The 20,352-nt window shown below is 41.1% G+C and overlaps 1 protein-coding gene and 1 pseudogene across 1 annotated transcript in view; one reads left to right on the top strand and one right to left on the bottom strand.

Moving 5' to 3' along the window:
- MSRA (methionine sulfoxide reductase A) overlaps positions 1-20,352 on the top strand; it is a 563,445-nt gene that overhangs the window by 313,664 nt on the left and 229,429 nt on the right. The window lies entirely within an intron of this gene.
- LOC142454591 (BTB/POZ domain-containing protein 10 pseudogene) lies at positions 3,735-5,432 on the bottom strand (annotated as a pseudogene).

Genomic DNA, 20,352 nt, shown 5'->3' with positions numbered 1-20,352 from the left:
TTGAAACAGAATGCAAAATGTATAAAAAGAATCATAAAACCACAAGCTAGAAAAATTCTGCTGAAGATAATTTAACAATAATGCAGCTATACATTCACAGGGAACTGCCAAGTTCAAACTGGATTTGGAAGAGAACACAGAATAAGGGACAGCATTGTTGCTGATCTTGGGTGAAGGCAAGAGAAAAATGACATTTAGCTAATAAAAATATTTTATCAACTATGCAAATGCATTAGACTGTGTGGATCATAGCAAATGATAGATAGCAGTGTAATGAGCATTTGACAAAGGGGTCAGGTATAAAGCATCATCAAAAAAAATCTTACCATAGTGAATGAAGGGGGAAGTGCAGAGTGGAGACCCAAAGCCCATTTGTCGGTCACTGGAGATCCCCTCGCAGAGGGGCCTAGGGGTAGCGATGAGTCAGTCAGGGTGCAATGTAGCACCGATGAAGAATACAGCTTTCCTCCAGTTCCTAAATGCTTCCTCTCCTCCACCCCCACCCCACTATCATGATCTGAATTCTACCTTGCAAGTCTGGATAGAGCAGAGGTTGTACACTGGTGCATATAGGAGCTGGAGGCACAGGGAATCCAGGGTGGATGATACCTTCAGGACCAGGGGTGTGAGGGGCGATACTGAGAGGGTAGAGGGAGAGTGGGTTGGAAAGAGGGAACTGATTACAAGGATCTGGGGGACAGACAACTGAGAAGGGGGTGAAGGGAGATGCCGGATAGGGCAAGATATGACAAAATAATAATTTATAAATTATCAAGGGCTCATGAGGGAGGGGAGAGCGAGGAGGGAGGGGAAAAAGAGGACTTGATGCAAAGGGCTTTAGTGTAGAGCAAATGCTTTGAAAATTATTAGGGTAAAGAATGTACAGATGTGCTTTATACAGTTGATGTATGTATATGTATGGATTGTGATAAGAGTTGTATGAGCCCCTAATAAAATGTTAAAAAAAGAAACGATGTCCATGGAGAATCTATATGTAGATCAAGTGGCGTCCTTTTGAACATAGCAAGGTGTCAGTGTGAGGTTCCAAATTTGAACAAGTGTGCAGCTCTTATGTGTATCCTTTTACCTCGCTAATTCAGTCTGTATGCAGAAAATAATCCAATTAGCTGGCCTCTGTGAGAAAAGTGTGGCAGCAGGACTGAGGAAAAATCAACAACCTGTGATATGCAGATGACGTTACTTGACAAAAAGTTTGTTTCTTAAAAATGAAGATGATTTGAAGCACAGATGTATGTAACTGAGCATTCAGTATGAGTAAATGAAAAAACAAAATTTTAGAAGTATAAGAAAATGAAAATCCTCACAATGGGCTCAAAAACAACATTAGAGTAAATGAGAAAAAAATGAAATTTGCAACAATTTTACTTTATTTCAATCAATGATCATCTTCCATGGAAGCTGCAGGCAAGAAATGTATTGCTGCATCGCATGCAGCATCTCTTTGCTTTGATGTCAAGTTGATGACCCAAGGCTGTCATACCTCAAGTCACGTCGTTTTAGTCATGTCAGATATATGTGCCAAGAAACTAGAAAATGTTAAAAGAATGCAGAAAACGGCTATATTCTATTGTGATTTGGGTGAGGAATATTGAAAACACAATGGCCTTCCAGAAGAACAAGTACATCAGTCTGAGGAGTACAATGAGAATGCTTCTTAGGGGTGAGGACAACATTCCAACTAGCTTATTTGGGGGATGTCATCAGAAAAAATAAGATTGCTAGGAAATGACATCAGGCTTGATAAAATAGAGGGTCACTGAAAATAAGGTAATCAACGATCTAAAGAAGGACTATCTAATGTTTTATTCTCTTGTACATAGATGGCCTTGATTCAGAACCAGCTTGATGGCAACCAACAACGACGGCAACATCTTTCTATCAATTCCTGTTAAGAGTTTGTTGGGGAAAATAATTAGATTGAATTTGACTAGTCTACCATTTTCATAAAAGGAAAAAAAATGAGACTAAAACTAACCCTTAGAAGATTCTTAGGGCTTTCAGATTTCTTTGAAAATAAAATGTGGGAGGAGGGTAATCCCCCTACAGCATTCTGACAACCTCCTTACACCTAGTCCAGAGGACTTTACTGGAGAGTTAGTCAGTTGAAATCAAATACAAACATTTTTATAGATATTTTACATATACGCACATACTTATACACACACATAAGTATCTTTTTGCTTAGAAAACTTTTGTATTTGTTTTGTGGAAGTTACTGTTTTTACTATTCTAAAATAAATTTCTTTTTATCTATAGATCTTTAATATAAACATTTTCCTTTTTAACAGTTTTATTGGCACTTCATTCACATCCCATAAAATTCAATCATCACCACAATCAATTCTAGAGCATGTCCTTCTTCCTCGTACTCATTGTTATTCAAGTAATTGTGGCAAACATATACACAACAAACCATTCTCCAATTCAACAATGTCTACATGTATAATTCAATGCCATTGAGTGCACTCTTCACATTGTACAATCATTATTGATATCCTTTTCCAAATTATTCCACCACCACTAACATATGCTTAATGCCCCCTAACAAAAAACACAAAAAAACCAAACTCGTTCTCCTTCACCTGTGGTAACCATTGGTCAAGTTTGGTTTCTTTCTTTACTTTTTTAGTAGTTTTCTTGATGTCAGACATTTTCTTAGGTTACAATGACACACAGTAAATCCTATATTTTGCATTATAAAAATTATGCATCACTATTAGCTGTCTTCAGAGTCATCTTCTTATTGTTATGAGACACCGTGTGCTCCTGTGGTGCTGCAGTAATTAAAACATGGCTTCCCATCGATTACCAATGCAGGTTGATTGCTTCCTTTCCCTGTCTGCAGTGATAGCCTGTGGATGCAGCTACAATGACAGAGAGAAAAAAATCTCTTACTCCATTTCTAGGCTGATAATTGTTTGATTTTGGAAAATTATTAAAGGGGAAAATCATGTTTTTAAAGTTTATACAAACCTTTTTCTTCTTTTTTTTCATGAAAACAATGGAATTTTATTTTGATGAAAAATTGTTTACAATCATTCAGTAAATGAAGAGCAAACACTTCATTTTCCTATCCCGTAACTCTTTAAGAAAAAAAATGCATTAGTAAATAAATATCTGTGAAGAGATTAAGGGTAAGGCAGACTGGATAATACACCACCTCTGACGTTCATTCTCCCTGCATGTAACTCACGTGAAAGGGTCACGTTAAAGGGTGAAAACGGCCCCAGGGAGATGTGAACTGGTAAGATTCAGCCTGGAATCTCATCCTAAGCATTCAAATTACACCCAAAGATAAATACTCCCTTTGTGCTCCTCAGTGGGCGATAAACTAGACACCTAGCAGGAGGGTTTTGATAGAAGCACTTGTTTAAGTTCTATTGTGCATCACAACTATAAAGATGGCTTGAATCGTTCCATTCAACCACCATTTATAAAGTGCAACTATATAATATTCTTCATTTATCTGGGGTGTAACCAGTACTATCTTGACTGAAGGTACCCCCAGCTGCCAATTTCCACCACTTCTGGAAAAGGACTGTCCCATACAAAGAACCAATTTCACAAACCTACTGGTAAACAAATACATTTATGTAACTGGAACCTCAGGATGCTAGAGTTGTACTTGTTTAAAAAAAAAAAAAAAACGTTCCGCTACCTTTAGTCTTTAAACAAGCCTACACTGCAATTTCCTAAACACTGCTCTGTGCGTTTCACAACGAAGAGTGGCCTTGCAGTGCAGTGAGGAGAGCGCGACGGCAGTGTGGAGAGTAGCAGGCGATGGTTTCAAGGAACATCTGCGTCGGGTTCTGCCCGTCAGGATCGAGGTCACTGTTGCCGGAAGGAGGATGCATGGGGAGGATATCAGCTCATCCACTTGGGGGGTCGGGTGCAGAACAACCAGCTGGTCCTGGGGGATGTCTGCGGCAGCTGCTGCAAGGTTGGTAACAGATTTACTCTTTACACACTGGAAGTCTACGTGCCGACTTTTCCCTTCCTCCTTTTCCCAGGACATGCGGATAAAGGGTCTTTGGACATAGTTGTAAATCACTTCTGGGCGGCCACCAGGCCTTTTCTTTACTTTTTCTTTGTAGGTCGGATAGCCTTCTAGTCCCAATCTTATCTTCTTAAGACCTCTCTCCTTCAAAACCGATTTGGCCACATCTCTGTTTTCAATGTACTTGAAAAATCTATACAATTTTGTGCTATAAATAATTTGTGAATACTCTTCTTCCATCTGTGGTGGATACTCTTCCTCGCAATCAACTACATCGTCGTCTGTAAGCACCACGGTGTGGCAGTCTGTTTCCCCACTCTGGGCACTAGCCACCATGAGAGGAAGGATCGTTTCTTCCTGATAAAATTCAAATTGTCTACGAGCACCATCCTTTGATAACTCATGCATTAGGGCACTGAGATCTCTACATTTAATAGTACTACATTCAAAAGAGATACAAAGACAGTCACATGCTTCTCTCAGTTCAGGAATAGATATGCCATCAGGACAACGGATTATTCCTGTCTTATAGTAATCCAAAATAGCTCGAAAAACAGTCGAGCCAATTCCCTCTGCAATTTCATACTCTCCTTTCTCATTAGGACGTGTGAAGTTATGTTCTCTGCCCGAACCAAACATCCTGCCCAACACTGTATTGGGCTGTGAGTAAAAATGGATGGGTCTACAACAGATCTAGTATTATCCACTATTAGTGTCACTCGTTCTGATGCTCTTACGTTCCGAGCGCCTTCGTTTGCATTTTCATAGACAAACGCCATCTCCCCAGATGTCTTACAGCTCCCATCTGAACTTGACTGACCACTGTTTCTGCTGCTGTTTCCAGCACTGCTACTGGAACCATTTGGGGATGCTTTCTGAGGACGAGGGCTGCTTGGACGAGAGGAACTGTGATCTTTTTCCCGTTCAACATGGTGTTGTCGTGTTGGAGAAGTAACATTTCGAATACAAGGAGTGAGCTGAGACTGTTCTTTCATGAGATGAATCTCGTGATCTGTCACTTGACCTTCGTCTATCTCTTGATCTCTCGTGTCCTTCACTAGCACCATGCAGACTCATTTTGGTGTGGTTGACTGCTCCTTTAGTAACACGTGAGGGAGTACTGGAATGTTTATAAAGTTTACGAGGTCTACTATGCAATTTCCGATCCCAATTCTCTGGATCACTGGAGTTACTGTCATAAGGATGAAGCCGTCCTGCCATCCCACTTCAAGCTTCCTCACACTACTGTTCTGAAAGCACACATGTAGCACCCAAAACCTGTGGTCCTCGTGGAAGGTCCACTGTGGAGTAAAGCAAGGCCTGGGGCCAGGAACGCCTCCGTCTCCTCCTCAGCTGGAACCCTCCGGAGGTGGCGTTGGTGGCGGCCACTCCAGCGGTTGCGGCAACCAGAGCCGCCTGGCCCTTTTTCTTCTTTTAACTTAATTAAATAAATGCACGTTATTGTGCCAGTCTTTCGATTCAGGGTGCTGGGCCCTTTAACTGGATTCTTATCCACAGTGGTCCTTATCCACTGTGTTAGGCTGGGTTGACTAGAGAAACAAATCCAGCGACACTCATATAGGTATAAGAAATAGCTTTAAATCAAGAAGTAATTATCTATATCAAGAAAGTATCCCAGCCCAGTCCAAAAGTTTGTAAGTTCCTTATGAGCCCATCAGTCCCTCTTCAGACTCACGCAGTCACATGCAATGATGCGGAATGCAGGAAGATCACAGGCCGGTGGGTGTGGAGCACCCTAGAAACATCACTGGGTTCCAGCGGCTCTCAGGGTGGTGAGCAAGTAGAAAGGTGAAGGGGCAGAGGAAGACGGGAAAGACCACACCCCCAGGGAGACAGCCTCAGGCTGACCTGATGGACAGACTTGATGCCACCCTTAGCCAGGAGGACCTAGTTGACATAAATTATCTAACACGTCCACTTTCCATTCTATAGAATGGGGTCAAGAGTGGAGCCCCTTTAAGTTTGTGTACTGATTCCACTCCTTACTGACATTGTGATCTTGGTCATGCCGTTTAAATTGGGCCTGCTAACCACAAAGGAGTCAGTTGGAAACCACCAGTCTCTCTGCTGGACAAAGGTGAGGCGGTCTACTCCCATAGAGTTGCAATCTCTGAAACCCACAGGGACAGTTCGACCCTGTCCGGAATCGACTTCATGGCAGTGAGTTTGGTTTGAGGCTTAGTTTGGGTCCTAATTTTCCTCACATGTAATTGGATCTAGTAGTGACCGTGCCCTCTGTCTTGGCTTTTGGGAGCAGGAGAAAGATGAAGTCTGAGTCTCTAAAGAGCGGCGGTTTTATCAACAGAACAAGGAAATACTGTTGTCTGCTGAACAGGCAATCAGAGGCGCTGGAGTCTATGAAGAAGAGTGTGTCATCAGGCTTGGAAGACGGCTTATTAATAACCTGTGGCATGCCGATGACACAACCTTGCTTGTCGAAAGTGAGGAGGGCTTGAAGCACTATAAAGATCAAGAATTCAGCCTTCAGTGTGGATTTCAACTCAATGTAAGGAAGACAAACATCCTCACAACTGGACCAAAAGAGAACATGAGACTCCTGATTCTCAATCTTGTATTGTGCTCCCAGAGCTTTTTAGACATCTCTTTCCTAATTGTCTTCTCTTGACATTTTGATATCACAGATGTCCTCTGGACCAGGTTATGATCCCTCTCCCTTTGAAGGGCCACATGGGAATAGGCCAGTGAGGCCACCAGCAAGGAGAATGTACTCATTCGACTCTTTTGCTTAAATGTTAGCACCAGCTGATCGTTCTGAAATCCTGCAGATGTACTAAAGAGTTTCTATCGGTTGTAGACAAAGTTAGAAGGTTTAGACTAAGTCCCAGTTGTTCTTTTACTGATAGGTTTTCAAAATAAGGCTTCTGAGTTTGTTTGTTTTCATACAAAATAATTGGTGGTTTGAGAACTAAATAGATAAAGACAAAGCTTTCCCCAGACCACCAACACTTCACTGTGGGGCTATGATCAACAAACCCAAACGCTTGCTTTGGAATTCCATTCTTCTAAAAATCTATTTAAACGAAGCACCTGAGTATATTTGTTGTTGATCTATTTTACCAAGTAAGCTATCTTCTGTAAATAGTAACCCTGCCTCCTGAATGCAGCTGCTTATTTATTTCAATGTGATATATCTATCTATCTATCTATCTATCTATCTATCTATCTATCTATCTATCTATCTATCTATCTATCTATCTATCTATCTATAATACACCAGGAAAGCTGGAAAAATGTGCTATTACTACATAGGTTTGACATGCAACTGTAATGCGGCTTCTGTGGGAAACGAATAGGCAGCTATCATCTTTGGATGAGTTAAAGTCGCCCATCTGGAAGTTGTGGGTAAGCAGACGCAGTGTTAGTAATGGCCAGGTTCAATTGGGGCACCTTGTCTCATCCATGAAGTTCTTCTAGGAGTTGAGATTATTTTGTGAAGAGTAAGGGAAAAAGTCTAGGGAAAAAAAAATCTTACATGGTTTTAAAGACCCTTCCTTCCATCATAATTTCTGGGGTTCTCTAGTTGTCTCTTCCCTTTGATATGAAATATGCATTTAGGAAAACCTGTTTTTTGCCTATTCAAAAACTCATCTTTGCCTAGGGAACCGTACACATTACTGCTTGTCTTAATCCAAATCTTCATGCAAGAGTTTCGTTATTATGAAAACATGGGTATGGAAAGACTGGTGATGATATAACAGATTTTATTACTAACTAGTTCCCAAACTACTTTTATTTGATCTTATTCATTTAAATGCTCTGACCCACACCCTAAAGTTGATAGATCAGGTACTGGTGTTCCCATTTTATAAATGAGGGGGTGTGGCTTAGAGGAGTTAAGTGCTTTACTTGACAGATGATACCTTCAAATCCAGATCTGACTCCAAGGTCAAGACCCATTTAGCATTACACAAAGCACCAAACCTTCAGCCTTATGAAAAGCCACTGTAGAAAACTGAGTACATTTGTTATTGAGGCTCAAAAATGTACATAGTAGATGGTGGGTAGAAGGAGGAAAGGTCACTTAAAGCGGACAACTGGGGGTTAGTCGCACGTTGTTAGGTGCCATCTGGTCAGTTCTGACCCGTAGTATCCCTATGCAACACAGAACTAACCGCTGTCGCTCCTGTGCCATTCTCACAACTGTTTCTATCCCTGACCCCATTGTTGCAGCCATACTGTCAATCCATCTCCTTGTGGACCTGTCTAGTTTTCCCTCTCCCTCTATTTTACCAAGCATGTTTTCCCCTTCTGGGGACTGGTCTCTCCCGACAACATGTCCAAAGTACAGAAGACGGAATCTCACCATCCTTGTCTCTAAGGAGCACTCTAGTCATACTTCTTCCAAGACAGATTTGTTTGTCCTTTGGCAGTCCATAGTACTTTCAGCATTCTTTGCCAGAATGCATCAATTCTTCTTTGGCCTTCCTTATTCGATATCCAATTTTCACATGCATATGAGACATGGAAATACCATGGCTTCGGTCAGGTGCACTTTAGTCCTCAAAGTAACTTCCATGCTTTCTAATGCTCTGAAGTGGTCTTGTACAGCAGATTTACCCAATGCAATGCGCCTTTTGATTTCTTGCGTGTTGTTTCCATAAACATTGATTATGGAGGCAAGGAAGACAAAATTCTTGACAACTTCAACCTTTTCCCCTTCTATCATGATGCTATCTTTTGGTCCAGTGGTAAGGATTTTGGTTTTCTTTACATTGAGTTGGAATCTATACTGAAGGCTGTAATCCTTGATCTTCATTAGCAAGTGTTTTTTTTTTTTATTCCTCACTTTAAGCAAGCAAGATTCTATCATCTGCATAGCACAGGTTGTTAGTAATACTTCTTTTAAACCCGACACCATTCTCTTCTTCTTGGCATCTGGCCTCTAGTGTTCTGGAATTCCGATCCTTCTCAAGGCTATCCATAGTTTGTTGTGATCCACACGGTCAAATGCCTTCACATAGTGGGTGAAACACAAGCAAACATCTTCCTGGTATTCTCTGTACTTTCAGCCAAGATCCATCTGACATCAGTAATGACATCCCTTGGTCCACACCCTCTTCTGAATCCAGTCTGAACCTCGGACAGCTCCCTGTCAATGTCCTGCAAGCATGATTAGATGACCTTCAGCAAAATTTTACTTGCATGTGATATCAATGACATTGTTCTATAATTTAAATATTCTGCTAGGCCACCTTTCTTTGGAATGGGTACAAATATAGATCTCTTCCAGTCAGTTAGCCAAGTAGCTGTCTTCCAATTTTTTTTTTAATTGCAGCTTGTTGTAATGTTACAATTGGTATTCCATCAATTCCTGGAACTTCACTATTGGCTAATGCTTTCAGTGCAGCTTAAACTTTTGTCTTCAGTATCATTGGTTCTTGTTCATTTGCTACCTCTTGAAATGGTTGAATGTTGACCATTTCTTTTTGGTACAGCGACTTATTCTTCCATCTACTTTTGATTCTAACTGCATCATTCAATATTTTGCCCATAGAATCTTTCAATGTTGCAACTCAAATGTTGGTTTTTTTCTTTTTAGTTATTTCAATTTAAGATATGCCTAGTGTGTTCTTTATGTTTGGTTATCTTTGCACATTTCATTAAAATATTTGACTTTGAAATTTTCGATTCACTTATTTGACTTCATCACTTTTTTCCCATTTGCTTTAGCTACTTTGCAATAAGAAGTTGTTCAGAGTCTCTTCCTTCTTTAAAAGTTTTATTGGCACATCATCCACATATTATATAATTCAAGAGTTCAATCATATTAAGAAGAGTTGTACAATCATTACACCATTCGATATTAGAACCTTTTCTTATTTCTTGTGCTCATTGTTAGTACCTCCCTCTGACATCGACTTTGATCTTTTCTTTCTTTGCTTTTAACAAATTTAATTCCTTCCTGAATGATGCCCTTGAGGTCTGCCCACGGTGCCTTTATGTCAGTGCATCAAATCTGTCCTTGACAGGTTCTCCACCTGCAGGTGGGGTGTCATCCAGGATGGGTTTGGCTCTCGTGGAGCTTTTCTCATTTTATTCAGCTTCAACCTAAGCGTATACTCACTGCTATCGAGTCAATGCTGACTCATAGTGACCCAAGAGAACAGGGTAAACTACTGTCGGTTTCTAAAACAGTAACTCTTTTCAGGAGTAGAAAGCTCTGTCTTTCTCTCTAAGAGTGGCTGGTGGTTTCAAACTGCTGGCCTTGTAGTTATCAGCCCAATGCGTGTTCCACAGTCAGCCTCTGGCCTGGCTTTAGCTATTGATATTGAGCTGTTCCATCTTCTCTTATCACAAATGTAGTTAATTATTTCTATGCATACCATCTGGAAAGTTCATATGTATAGTTGCCATTTGTTTTGTTGAAAAAACATATTTCCGATGAGTAAGTCATCGGTTTTTCAAAATTCTATTATGCAATCTCCAGCTTCCTAGCTATCACCAAGACCTTATTTTCCAGCTGCTGTCCCTTTCTCTTTGCTTCCAACTTTTGCATTCCAATATCCCAATAATTATCAATGTATCTTGATTGCATGTTTGGTCAATTATAGACTGAAGTCATTAGTAGAAGTCTTCGTTTTCTTCATCACTAGCTTTAACGGTTGGTTCATAAATTTGAATAATGGTTGTATTGATTTGATTTCCTTGTATGTGAATAGATAGAATCCTATCACAGACAGCATTGAACTTCAATGTCGACATTGAAACATCCTTTTGGACAATGAGTACCCCTCCATTCCTATTGATTATATCATTTCCAGTGTAGTGAACTATATGATTTTCTCATTCAAAATGGCCAATACCGGTACATTTCAGCTCATTAATACCTAGGATGTTCGTCTGTATGTGTTCCACTTCATTTTCAACCACTTCCAGTTTTCCTAGATTTATAATTTGTACATGGTAAGTTCCGAATACTAGAAGGTTTGTGTGGCTCAATTTTTCTCATTATCAGTTGTGCCCCATCGCAAGGAAGACGTGGTAGCCTCCACTCTCCACACATGTCACCATGGGTGACTCTACTTTGACAAAGCAGCTCCTCGGTCACATTTTGAGTGTCGTTTGACCCAAAGGGCTTATCCTCTGCCACCATCTCTGACAGTGTTCTGCTTGCATTCAGTAGGCCTCCCGTGTCTGACATGTTTCAGGGCTCTGCATAAGCTCTTCAACAGCCACCTCTGAAGTGGGCAGCTGATTCCTTTTTCATGGTCTATTCTGGTCTGGAAGCTCTGCGGAAGCCTGTTCACTCTGGGTGACCTGCTGGTGTTTGAATCCCAGTGGCTTCGCTTCCAGCAACACAGCAGCACACGAGTCGCCATCGTCAGTCAAACTGACAGCCAATGGTGGCCGGATGCTGCAGTGCAATAAAAACATGGCATTTGAACTAGAGGGTCTTTCGTGTACCGTATAGCCCTGAGAGTTTGTGTCTGGTTTACTCTCCCTTGGTAGAGACATGGCCGACAGATCAAATGCCCAATGTAGCGGTTCCCTTTCCTGGTCTTGCATCAGAGTATCTCTAGAGCGGGGAACTTGATGGCTAACAGGTTGCCTGTTGGGCTACGGACTGCAAGGTCAGCAATGTGAACCCACCAGGCGCCCTGTTGGAGAAAGACAAGGCTTTCTCCTTCTGTAAAGATGTACAACCTCAGAAACCCACAGAGGCAGTTCTACGGCATCATCTGGGGCAGTGCGTCTGGTGCTTTGCTTGGGATCTGCAGAGCTTTTTGGGAAGCATACATTCAGGCTTTACTCTCGATCTTATGTGTCAGAATTTCTGGAGGGTGGAAAGAGGAGTGTGTTTTTATAGTTCCACAAGTAAATGTTTTTAAAGTTGCACAAGAGCTTGTAAGACACCGAGTTGTGAATCACCCTTCTTATGCAGCCCCACCTAGGACAAGGTACACACAGGTCTCATTTAAATGTTGTGATCTAATTTGGTCATATCTGGGGCTCATCGTTTCGGAGTGGATGGAAAGAGTTTGCTGATATCCGTCAGGCTGTATACTAAAACCACATTTGTTCTTTTAAATTTCAAGGAGACCAGCACCTCTAATTGACCGGCTAGTTTTGCTAATATCTCAAACTCCCTTCCTAGCTTCAGCTCAGACACCTGTGTTTTCATTTACTTCAAGGTCTGGAGAAACCAGTTTGAAGGGTTAACACTGGGAATGAACTTCAGTACTACCTCCAGCTTACCTTGGAAGCAGTTTATTAGCAACCGCCAGTAGCACAAAGAATAAATGGCTATAGTTGCTTTGTTTCTTGTGGAATATTTTTTGATCAAGTATTCAACTGTGTTTATCGCACTCCTCTGAGTGAATTATCTCCGAAGCGTGTGTCCACATTAAATACACACCAGAGGATTATAAATTTCCCACTATGTCTCTCCATGGTGGACCAAAAAAAAAAAATACAATTGCTCTAACAGTATTTTCTGTCCCTTTCAATCAATAGGGTGCTTTCAAAGATTACATTTCTCTTTGGACATTTTAAGTGACTGATGAGACAAAAGGGGAAAAAAAAGCCACGATACAATGGCAGTATAGACACTCCTCAAATCTTATAATGAACTCCACAGGGCATCCAATTTTGATGTATTAGGGTATTTTTTTTTAAATAATGAGTACATTGTTGGAAATCACATTTTCTATCTGCAGGAGCTGGAGATGAAACTGAGCTGACATCTTACCTCTTTGTAGTTAATTAGCAAGAGAAAAGTAGTGTTTTGAATCTTGTATGGGAAAGGGGAAGATATTATTCATCCACCCTCTCTCTCCCTTTCCTTCAAACACCTGGATCCTTTTGCATGCCCGTTCATTTGTTTGCACATTTGGATGGATCTCGTTGTCAGGCGAAGATGCAGGAAGTTGAAATATATTACTATTTAATGAAAAAAATAGCTAGAGCTCACTTTTCCCCTTCATCTTAACTATAGAGCAAATAAAATAGATCTTTTTATTTTCTAGAGCAGATCCTTACTTGGACCCAGACTACAAGCGATTCTGATCACACAAGAATTATTTCCATTCTATTAACTTCTGCTCATGATTGAGTGACCTGCATTTTTCATAGTGCCTGGCCCTTGGTAGGTGTGTAGCAAGTACCTACTAAATAGTGAATACAGGCAGTCCCTCGATTATGAACATTCAATATTTCTGTATAACCTGTAGTTATGAACCAAAGTAGACCAAACTATAGTTATGTTCAAAACTCAAGGGACATACAATTGTTTATAATTTTAAAAGGTGCTACTTTGTAATGCACATCAAAGCATTGTTATCGTCATTACTGTACTATCATACTAAGGATACTTCAGTGTATCTGAAAATGTTTCTTGAATATTTTTATGCATAGAAAGGTACACTATATGCTTTATACTAAGACAAACACTTGACTAGCTGATATTAAACATAAATCAACTTCTGTACAACTTTGACTTAAAGACATATTTTGGCATGGAACTCACTTCTATCCAGGGACTACCTATAAAGAAGGTAGTCATGTTGACCCATACAGTGAAGTGTCATAGCAACAGCAAGTATATCCAATACTTTTCTCATTTGAGGTTTATGTGGAATTCATTGGCTAGGGGTAGAATGCTTTCATTACGAGGACAGGTCATTAATGCTGGTGAGGAGTGCTAGATCAACATGGACATCCATTGTGACGAAGGTTAAGTAACTAGTGGAAAAATTCAAAATAATCAATCCTATGATTTATATGTATTTATTAACATCATATTAAATACTCATACTTATGGGTTCAGAGAGATAACCCAGTATCATGGCTTCTCTTCCAAAGGGCTCATTGTACAAGAGGGTACCCCCCCTAAAAAAGGAAAATTTTTTCAAACCTGTGTATTCAATTTTTTAAAACAAAACAACCTTATCACCTTCAATGTACTCTCCATTACACTTAGTATATTTGTCAAATTTGCTATTCCATTCTTGGAAACATTTCTCAAACTCCTGTTGGGAGGGCTGACAGCACCTCCTTCCTTTTTTTCTTCACCTCTTCTATGTAGTCAAACCGCTGTCCTTTCATGTCCCTCTTCATTCACGGAAACAAATCGAAGTTACATAGCACAAGGTCAGGTGATTTAGGTGTGTGGGGCAAGAGAGGCATGCTGTCTTTTTGCCACAAACCAGTCCACTGAGACGGCTGCATGAGCAGGTGCATTATCGTGATGGCAAAACCAGTACCCCATATGCCACAAATCAAGCTTTTTTTGGTCGCACACTGTTGCGTTATCTTTTCGGAACCTCTAAATTGAAAGCTTTATTAACAGTCTGACCTGGTGGAATGAACCCCAAATGCACTTCAAGCCAACATTTTCATCCATTCAGAAGGAAGTTAGTCATCAGTCGACATTTCCCCTTTTTTGAAATGAGAAAAACCACTCATATGCTTTAGTTTTCCCATTGCACTGCCCTTATAAACTGTGTTCAACATCACAACAGTTTCTGTGGCATCTTCCCCGAGCAGGAAACAAAATTTCACAACTGCAAGCTGTTCTCTTAAATTGGCCATCACAAAAATACGAGGTTTGAAAAGACAAAAAACAAACAAACAAAACCAAGGTTCAAGTGAAACTGGTTTTTTTATGAAAAAATTTCCCTGTGACCAGAAAGAACCTTCCCATGTGGCACCACTGGGTGCACTAACTCAGAGTGAGTTGCTCGATGCTCGATTAGTGGGAAAAACATGTATTACTAAAGTTGCATTCTGCTCTGCCCAGAGAAATTTTGGTTTTGGGTGTGGTACTCCCTTGTATATGTGGGGAGACTCAGTAAACACTCTAGAACTAATTACTACTTAAGTGCTACACTCTATGAACTTGCTTCCAAGAATAATACAAGTTCAGCAAAAGATCTAATAGTGTAGTGTGAAGAAGATATAATTTTACAAATCCCTCCTATGTTCCACTCACTGGTCTTTGCTGGCTACCTGCATATCACTGCTCATCACAATGACCTTCAGAATCTCAGGAGGCATGGTTTACTTGGGGACTTTGAATCTTAGTGCATCAAATTCCACTGGATCTGCTGATTGTGGTTTTACACTGTAGCATGGCTCGGGTACCCCCGGGGACTATCTGAGTAAAGAGGACTTAGACCACAAATGGCTGTGTGCGAGGACAATGTAGCTGGGGGTGGAGGCAGAGGAGTGAACTGCCGCAGCAGAAAAAAATATGTGGGGAGAAATTATACTGGGTTTCAAGCCAGTTCTGAGGCATCCTGGTGAGCAGAGTAGGGATTCTATTGGTTTCTGGTCAGAACCAAAGTATGAAAGAATTGTACATTGAACTCTAGCTAACTTCAGAGTCCCCTCAGTCACCTTTGAGCTCTGAGACTTGGAACCAGTGATTTAATCTCTCCGTTGCTGTTGTTGGTAGGTGTCATCAAGCCAGTTCTAACCCATAGCGACCCCGTGCCCGACACAAACACGGCATGATTCTGTGCCGTCCTCACCATTGTCCCTATGCCTGACCCCACTGTTCTAGCCACTGTGTCCATCCAGCTCCTTGAGCGATTCCTCTTTTGAGAACTTTCCTCTTTCCATGCCCCTCCACTTTACCAAGCATGATAACTCTCTCCAAGGATGGCTGTCTCCTGATAACGTCCCAAGTAGGTGAGATAAAGTCTCACTATTCTTGCCTCTAAGGAGCACTTGGGCCATACGTCTAAAATAGGGCATTTTGTCGCTTTAGCACCCCTCGGTATGTTCAACAATCTTTGCCAGCACCACAATTCAAACACACGGACTCTTCTATGGTCTGCCTTGTTTAATGGCCAATGTCCACATGCATATGGGGCTTGGGTCGGGCGCTCCTTACTCCTCAAAGAACCCTCTTTACTTTTCAATGATCTGAAGAAGCCTCTGCTGCAGATTTACTCCTCTTTTGATGTCTCGATTACTGTTTCCATGAGCATTGATTGTGGATCCAAGCAAGACCAAAATCCTGGACAATTTCAATCTTTTCTCCACTTCTCATGATATTATCTATTGGTTTAATTGTGAGGATTTTGTCATCTTTATATTGAGTTATAATCTATACCGAAGGCTGCAATCCTTGATCTTCATCAAATGCTTTCAATCCTCCTTACTTCCAGCAAGCATAATGGTGTAATCTGAATATCACAGGTTGATATGTTAGTCTGGGTAGACTAGAGAAACAAATTCATAGACACACACACACACACACACATATATATACCTCTTTCATATATGAAAGAGGTTTATTTCCAAGAACAATTGAATATTGAGAAACATCCCAGCCCAGTCCAGATCAAGTCCAAATGTTCAATATCAGCGCATATGTCTGACACAAATCTATAAAGTCCTCTGCAGACTCATGAAACACATGCAATGACTCTGAATGCAGGAAAATCATAGGCCAGTGGGTACAAAAATCAGTGGCAGGAGAAACATTTCAGCACTGGCAGGAGACTCCTTGTGGCTCCTCCAGTTCCCAAGGGTGCATCAAGGTAGGTCCATGTGGCTTCTCCTCAGGGATATCTCGCAGGAAGGCAGCCTTGTCAGTAGAAAGTCTCCAGGGGGGTGAGCAGAAAGAGAGAGTCTCTACCACCTCCAAGGAGGAAAAAATCCAGGAATTCCCAGATTCTCATGAGAGGGCCCTGTCCACACAGAGGCCTCGTTGACTATGATCTGATTGACAGACTAGACTCCACCCCTTCACTCATAATCTTATCAAGCCCCAAATTGACCCCAGATTATGTAATCACTACGGTTGATAAGAAGCCTTCCTCCCTGAAATGTAAGGATGTGCTTTATACAATTGATGTATGTATATGTTTGGATTTTGATAAGAGTTGTATGAGCCCCTAATAAAATGTTTTTTTTTTAAAAAGAAGCCTTCCTCCATTCCTGATGCCACATTCTTCTTCATCTAATCCAGCTACTCTAAGGATTTGCTCAGCGTACAGATTGAACACGTATGGTGAGAGGGTAAAACCATTTTGCACACCTTTCCTGACTTTAAACCATCCTGTATTCTCGTGCTCTGTTCCCACAACCTGATCAAGTTCCACATGAGTAAAGTGAAGTGTTATGGAATTCTAGTTCTTCTCAAGGTTATCCATAGTATATTATGGTCCACACCGTTGAATGCTTTTGCATAGTCAATGAAACAAGTAAACATCCTTCTGGTATCCTCTGCTGTCAGTCAAGATCCATCTGACATCAGCATGCTATTCCTTGTTCCACATTCTGCTCTGAATCCAGCCTGAACCTCTGGCAGCTTCCTGGAAATGTACTGCTGCAACCATTGTTGGATGATCATAAGCAAAATTTTATTTGCATGTGATATCAGTGACATTGTTCTATAACTTGAGCATTGTTTTGGGTCACCTTTCTTTGGAGTGGACACAAATATGGGTCTCTTCCAGTCAGTTGGCCCAATAGCTGTCTTCCAAATTTCATGGCAAGATGAGTGAGTGCTTCCAGTGCTTCTTGAAACATTTCAGTTGACACTCTGTCAATTCCCAGAGCATTGTTTTGACTAGGAGCTCTAGCGGCATAGGGTTACGCGTTGGGCTGCTAACCATAAGGTCAGCAGTTCAAAAGCATCAGCTGCTTTGCTGGAGAAAGATGGGACTTTCTACTCCCATAAAGAGTTACAAACCCACAGGGGCAGTTCTACTCTGTCTTATAGGGTCATTATGAGTTGGCATTGACTCAGTGACAATGAGTGGGAGATATTTTATTTTTGGTTTTGGTTAATGCATTTAGTGAAACTTAAATTCTTCTATTCTTCTTGGTTCTTATGTCCTACCTCCTGAAATAATTGAATGGTTTGTTTGTTTTTTTGATACAGTGACTGTGTTAGGTAGGGTTCTCTAGAGCAACAAAACCAGGATATATATACACACATACATTGAGGCAGACCCCATGGGGTCTCAAGCTGTATGCAAGACTAGTCAATGTGCGCATGTGTGGAACCTCCGAGATGTACTGCAAGGCTACATGATCCATGGGTTGGCTAGGCCCAAAGTAGTGTAGCATATGGTTGAGGCAAAGGATTAGCGTAGGCAGTAGAGTGCTATCACCAGGGCAGGCCTTGGAAAGCCATTTATCTTGTCACCCTTTAATCAAGCCGTACCTTGATTAAATTCCACCCACATGTCCTGTGGGGGCCTAGTCAGCACACTACACCCGTCACAGTGACTCTGTATTTTTCCATTTTCTTTTGGTGCTTCCTGCATGTTTAACATGTGACTCTTTCAGTCTTGGAACTCTAGCTTGAGTTTTTCTTGAGTTCTTTAAGCTGAGCGTGGTGTTCCTCTTTTCATTTTCTGACCTTTATCATATTTTACTTTGTCTTCTTGAGCTTCCCTTTGAACTGTTCTCGTCAGCTCTTTGACTTCAGTCCTTCCATTTCTTTTAGCTACTCAATGATTAACATCAAGTGTCAGAGTTTTGTTTGACATCACGTTGATTTCTTCCCCTGTCTTTTTAATGACCTTTTGCTTTTTCATGAAGGATGGCCTTGGTGTCTTACAACAGCTCATCGGGTTTTCTGTCATTAGTGGTCAATGTATCAAATCTCTCCTTGAGATATTCTCAAATTCACGTGGGAAGACTCGCAAAGTTGTATTTTGACTCTAGTGGACTTATTTTAATTTTCTTCAACTTAACCTGAACTTACATCAGAGAAATTGATGGTTTGTTCCACAGTCTCTGATCTGGATTTAGCTCCTGATAATGAGCTTCTCCATTGTCTCTTCCCACTGATAGTCAATTTGATGTCTCTATATTCTATCTGGAGAAGTCCATGGCTGCCTTCACGCTGCTGAAAAAAGCTCATTGGTATGGACAAGTCGTTGGTGTTGCAAACTTCTACCATGAGATCGCCAGGTTGGCTTTCTTTTCATTAGAATGGACATAATAATAGCAATGCTGACAAGCCTGGAGGGTGGCTGTGATGCTTGAACAAGTACATGGATCTAAAAGCACTGTGCATGGTGTAGAGTACTAGTCACAAAGGTCGGGTTTATGGTTCATGCTACAGAACTACGACAGGGGGGCTGGGGAACAGAGCCTGGGGACAAGGCCAGCTCAGGCACTTTTATGGTAATGGGACTGGTGGGGTGGGGTCCTGGAGCAGGCCGGGGACTCTAAAGCAGGAGAGAATAGCTCCCCTGTCACCTTACCTCTTATCTTTGAGTTTCTGCTTTTGCTCATCACTTTGTCTCCCTCAAGAAGATCCCGCCCATTCCTTCATCACTCACTTTGATGTCTTCAGTTGGTTCCTTCTAATCTGGAAAATGGCATTGTTGTCAGGTGCCATCAGCTCGATTCCAACCCATAGCAACCCTATGTACCACAGAGCAAAAGATTGCCTAGCCTCCACCACCCTCACCGTCATGGCTGCTTTTGAGCCCTTTGTTGCAGCTACAATGTCAACCTAGCTCATTGAAGCTCTTCCGCTATTTTGCTAACTCTCTGCTTTACCAAGCATGATGTCCTTCTTCAGGGACTGGTCCAAAATATGTGAGAGTAAGTCTTGTCCTCCTCCCTTCTAATGTTATCATGTGATCATAAATCAAACTTATGCTGTCCTCTAGAATTTGAATCATATTACACTTGTCTCAAATCCAGTTTCTACTACTTAATATGTGAGTGAGTGACTTCAGACACATTCCTTTACCCTTTTGTGTCTCAATTTTCTAAAAAAAAAAAAAGAAGAAAATCTGAGTATTTGTTTGGGAGTTAGCTTTAAATATATATATTAAGTGCTTAAAATAAGACTATTTAATATGTATATGTTATATTAAATTGCTCTTACTATTGTGCTACTCATACTAGGAAATAATCCCCCCAACGATTAAAAAAAGTGTCTTATACAAGGGTTTCCTTATTCACCCACCCTTTTCATGTATACTATAGAGCTTTGTAACCGGTTAGTATCCTTCCTCCTTCCTTTTTTCTCCCTCCCCTTGCCCCGTCCTCTCTGTTTGCGTTCCTCTCTTCCTTCCCTCCTCTATCTGGCCTTTCCCTTCACTCTGCCTCCTCTTCTCCTTGCCCATCCTGCTGCCCTCCCTTTCTTTGGGGGTTCTGCAGGCTTTTGAGAACTCAGATGGTGAGAGTTAGAATGCTCGAGAGCAAAGGTTGAGAGCTGACTGTTTAGGGAGGTTACTGAGCTTTTTAGTTATTATTAAACATCTCCCTAAGATTGTAAAGATACAAATTCTTAGACCCAATCCCACTAATTATGAAATAACAGTAATAGTCTTGGTAATAACATTCTAGCAAAACTATTACTAATCACT

The sequence above is a fragment of the Tenrec ecaudatus genome, chromosome 8 (assembly GCF_050624435.1).
Source record: "Tenrec ecaudatus isolate mTenEca1 chromosome 8, mTenEca1.hap1, whole genome shotgun sequence".
In the NCBI taxonomy this organism is placed as follows: Eukaryota; Metazoa; Chordata; class Mammalia; order Afrosoricida; family Tenrecidae; genus Tenrec; species Tenrec ecaudatus.
This window is presented reverse-complemented; position numbering and strand designations above follow the sequence as displayed.